This window comes from Peromyscus eremicus, chromosome X (genome assembly GCF_949786415.1).
Source record: "Peromyscus eremicus chromosome X, PerEre_H2_v1, whole genome shotgun sequence".
Classification (NCBI taxonomy): Eukaryota; Metazoa; Chordata; class Mammalia; order Rodentia; family Cricetidae; genus Peromyscus; species Peromyscus eremicus.
The window spans coordinates 101,178,741-101,184,251 of NC_081439.1; positions in this window are offsets into that span (position 1 = coordinate 101,178,741).

Below are 5,511 nucleotides of genomic sequence, written 5' to 3' on the forward strand. Positions count from 1 at the left end.
AGTTTGTTATGTAGCCAAAGAAGACTTCTGCTCTTCCTGCCTCCACTGCCCAGTCACTGAGATTATAGGCATGCAGTGCTGGGGATTAAACCCAGGATTTCACGACTGTTAGGCAAGCACCTTACCTGCTGAACCACATCCTCAGCCCATTATTTTTACTTAACAGACATAAACACATTGTCATTCTTATTTGAGAATGTGATTTTAAATGAGTATATGATATTCTAGCATATGAATGAATGTTTCACTCAGTATTATGCTAGTGTGCACAGTTTTCTGATTCACAGGCAAAAGTGAATATTATCATTAAAAAACTCAGTCAATCTGGGGGCTGGCAAGATGGCTTAGTGGGTAAAGCACTCACTGTACAACCCTGGTGATCTGTGTGCAACTTCTCAGAACCTACACAAGAGTGGAAGGCGAGAACCACTCCCATGAGTTGTGCTCTGACTTGCATCCATGTGCCATAGTAAGAGTACACACCTACTCTCACACATCATACACACAAAGGAATATTTTAACTTAAATAAACATTTAGTCTGATAGTTGTCTTGTTTCGTTTCCATTTCTTCAGTAACTATGAAGATGGAGCATCTTCTCAAGTTGTCTATTTACAGCTTTTCTGCTGTGTTTCACCTAGTTGAGTCTTTGCTCCAGTTCACTCATGGGAATGGCTGTCTTCTCTTGTTTTGTCAGTATTTGGCAGGACAGATATTATCCTAACCCGTACACTTCAGAAAACAAACATTTTCCCTTGTTTTTGCTTTCATGTTTAACTTTGTGTCTGATGTTACTTTAATGCTCAGAAATAATAAATTTTTATGTATTGAAATGTCTTCCTTTTAATTTTTCAGTTTTCAGTGTGTGTGTGTATGTGTATGTGTGTGTGTGTGTTGTGTGTTGATGCTGGGGATTATTCCACAGCCCTGTGCATGCTCAGCAAGTGTTCTACCAGAACAGTATCCCCAGTACTGTGTTCTTTGAAGTAATATACACAGCCAAATTTTAATAGACCAACAATTCAATAGATAAACCACAGTACACACAAGCAAGCTGTGCAGTGTGTGTGTGTGTGTGTGTGTGTGTGTGTGTGTGTGTGTGTGTGTGGTAATTTATGGAGTTGTTCTCTTCAGATCAGTAGGGAAAGAGTGGAACATTGAAAATGATGGTTAGCTATTAAAACAATAAGTTACTTATTTGGGGGAAGTAGGTTTAGACACCTAACTTCACAACATTAAAATAAATGCAAGTATGCTTAAAGAGGTTAAAATTTTAAACTATGAAAGATCCAGAATCAAATATAGATGGATGTTTGATTCTAGCTTTATAACACATTCCAATAAATGTATTGTGGTATTACTCACCAAATATGGCCTTTTTAATTATTATTTTGATATATGATGAGTGTGTGTTGTACACATGTATGAGTGTATGGATATGTGTACCAGCAGAGATCAGAGGAGGACCTCAAGTGTCTTCCTCTGTAAGTATCTGCTATATTCTCTGAGACAGGGTCTCTCACCTATCCTGAAGCCCACTGATTTTATGTGGGTCATGAGGACTCAAACCCAGGTGCTCATCCTTGCACAGCAAGCCTCTTACCCTCTGAGCAGTTTCCCTAGCTCAGATTCTTAAAAAACTGACACATAATTATACATAATAATGGAATACACTGTGACATTTCAATACATTTCACTATACATATGTAGTGATTAGTTCAGGGCAACTGATACGTATTTCTTTGTGGTGTGAACATTCACAATTCTCCCTACATTTTTTAATGTTTAAAATGGTATTTTCCAACTATAGTTATCCTACTCTGCTATAGAACATTAGAGGTTATTCCTCCTACCCATCTTATCTCTGTACTCTGAAAGCATTCTGTCTATCCTCTTTTCCCTATACCCTTTCTAGACTCTAGTAGCCATGATTCCATTCCCTACTTTCTATGGAAACAGCTTTTCATATCAATGGCATATGGCATTGTCTTTCTATGCCAGATACATTCCATATAACAAATATCCTCCAATTCTATCCACATTGCAGCAAATGACTGAACTGCATTTTTTCCTCTATGTTAAAAGAAAAAAATGTGTATGGGTGTTTTGCTTGCAAGCATGTCTGTGCACTATGCATATACCTGATGCCTGTGGAGGTCAGAAGAGGGTGTTTAATCCTGTGGAACTGGAGTTACAGATGCTTGTGAGCTGCCATGTGGGCAGTGGGAATTGAATCTAGATTCTCTGGAAGAGAGCAGCCAGTACTCTTAACTGCTGAGCCATCTCTTCAGTCCCAACTGCATTCTTTTGAGATTAAATAATGTTCTACTGTGTATTGTACAACACTTTCTTTATACCTTCATCTGCCAATGGACACACAGGATGCTTCCACATCTGGCTCTGGTGACTAGTACGGCAACTAAGCTAGAGTACTGAATCATACGGATTTCATTTCCTCTGGATTTGAACCCAGTAGTGGGACTTCTATATCATGTGATAGTTCTATTTCTAGTTATGTTCTCATAATATTCATATCAGTTTCCACAAATATGTGTCCACAGCAACGGTTTTCAAACCTTTGTCAGTATTTGTTAGTTTTTGCTGTTTTAGTGGTGAATTTTGCTGTGGCTTCTTGGTATTCATCACCTATGTATTCTCTCAGTTGAAGCTTTAAAATTAAGGTATTAATTCCATTGAGCCTCGTGTGTACAACTTTCTAGTGGATTCTGAGACTATGTAACTTCACAATTTGGTCTTCTTTTTCTAACTCAGTTTGACTATACATCTTCTGTTCCTCCAAGTTTTATCTCAGCCCTATTCCCTCTCTACTCCCTCCTCCTGTGATCGCAATGTCAGAAATTTATCATCTTTAAGGAAAAAGTTCAGCTTGATATCATTTGGCAAATATTTATTGCCTACTATATACTTGGTGGCATTCTCTTCAATCTTTTTAACTCTACACCATAGAATGTAATGTTATTTTAGAGAAGGGTAAGCCAAGCCTAACTTACAGAGGTTAAATAAATTGTTCAGGGCCACATAGTTACTTTGTGGTTTAAAAGCCAAGGTTCAAAAATCTGTTCTGACATATACGCCATGCTAGAAGATACAGCACTTAAAAGAAAAGAGGACATTGGACAAGCTATGGGCCTTAACATTGAAAATTCCAGCAGCCACAGATATAGACTCCTTTTGGGAATTAGAAGTGGCACAATAACGAGTATGTTGTTCCCTTAGCCATCTGGGAAATGGAAATTAAAACTACACTGAGATTCCATCTCACCCCAGACAGAATGGCTACCAGCAAGAAAACTGATAAATGCTGGAGATGGTGGGAGGAAGGAAAAACCCTTATACATTGCTGGCAGGGGTGTAAACTGGTGTAGCCAGTACACAAATCAGCGTGAAGGGCCCTCAAAAAACTAAAAATGCAACTACCATATGATTTAGCCATAACACTCCCAAATATGTTCAAAGGACTGTAAGCCCCTACCACAGAGGCACTTACACATCCATGTATATTGCTGTACTCTTCATAATAGCTAAGAAATAGAATCAGATCAATGAATAAGAAAAACATGGTCAGTTACATGCAATGGATTTTTATGCTGCCTTAAAACAATGAAATCATGGGGCTGGAGAGAAAGTGGAGCATTAAGAGTACCTGCTGTTCTTCTAGAGGACCTGAGCTCACAACCACCTGGAACTTCAGCTCCCGGGAATCTACTACCATCTTCTGGCCTCTATAGACACCTGCACTCTTGTGCATACACACAACACACAAGTGCACACATATACATACTGTGGTGATATTTTGTTTGTGCTTTGATAAATAAAGCTTGCCTGGAGATGAAGGGGGAAAGGCCAGCCATTTTAAGTAAACAAAGTCAGGCAGCACATGTCCTTAATCTGATCACTTAGCAGGCAGGGTCCCTGTGTGGTCAAGGCCATACTCGGGAACAGAGTCAGGCGTGGTGACACACGCCTTTAATCCCAGTACCAACCATAGAGACCTGGAGGTCTGTACAGACAGACAGAAAGTGACAGAACTGCGTAGGAAGAGGAAGTTCATAGCCAATGAGAGGGCAGATCAAGGCAATAAAGGTGTGGGTAAGAGAGGAAGTAGCTTGCATTTGGAAGCTGCAAAGTTGGTGAGGTAAGGTTGACTGGTGGCTTTCCTTATTTCCTTCATCTAAGGCTTTCACCCCTATATTTGGCTCCGTGTTTTTTATTTAATAAGACCATTTAGAAATTCGTCTACAACATACAAATGAAAATAAAACTTTTAAAAAAGAGAATCCTAACATTTACCGGAAAATAAGTGGAACTAGAAGTGACACTGAGTGACATACCAGACAATTGTCACACACATGAAAAAACACATTCTCATGTGTGGTTTTGTGGGTATGGTTATTGATCATGAAACTAGAAAGGGGACCATAAGAGCCAATCCCCTGGGACAAGAGTTTCAGATGGTTTTGAGCTGCCATATGGGTACTGGCAATTGAACCCAAGTCCTCTGCAAGAGCAGCAAGTGATCTTGCCTGCTGAGCCATCTCTCCAGCCCCCACATGTCAATTGTTAAAAATTAAGAAGAGGGTCGATAAGATGGCTCAGTGGGTGAGCACAACTGGCACCAAGCCTGATAACCTGGATTTGATCCTTGAGATTCACATCATGGAGGGAGAACCAACTCCCACAAGTGGTCCTCTGACCTCTGCACATACGTGCTTGCATGTACACCAACTAGAAATGTAATTAAAAGTTTCAAAAAAGAGAGAACTGGTATGTTGTCCTATAGAAGGCTGTAATGAGAGAGTGTATATGAGCCCTGGCTTTATCTGCTTCCATGCTATTCATTACTAGTTAATGATTAATGGCAGATGATATAATCTATGTACAGCACTCTCCATGGTGCCTGGAAAATTCCAAAATCCTTTTTATTCCAATTTTTAACATCTTTGAAATCAGCAGGCCTCTTATATTATAATTGGAAATATTGATCTTACAATTGATAGATCTTAGACTTGATGGAATAAGGCATTTGGTGCTTAATAAATGTTTAGCTGTTATATGAGATGATTGTTCATTCATTCAATAAGGTTTTTTCCTCCTGCACAAATCATATGCCAGGCAGTGTTTTAGGTATTGAGACAGAATAAAAGATTCACCACCAACTCCTGTTCTCACTAAATTCATCTTCTAGAGGGAAACAGACTTGAAATATACATTAACAAGTAAGGGACACAGCATATCTGATGCAGATAAGTGACACAAGGTAAGGAGAATGGAAAGTTATGGGAATGCTGTTATCTTTGTGTGTGTGTGTGTGTGTGTGTGTGTGTGTGTGTGTGTGTGTGTGTGCGCGCGCGCATCAATGTATGTCTATGTGTACATGCAAAGGCCCTGGTCTATGCCTTATTTCTTTGAAACAGGATTTCTACAAAATATTTTTAGCATATTCCCCTCCCCCAACTCCTCCATCTCCCTACCCACTCAACTTCATGTTTTC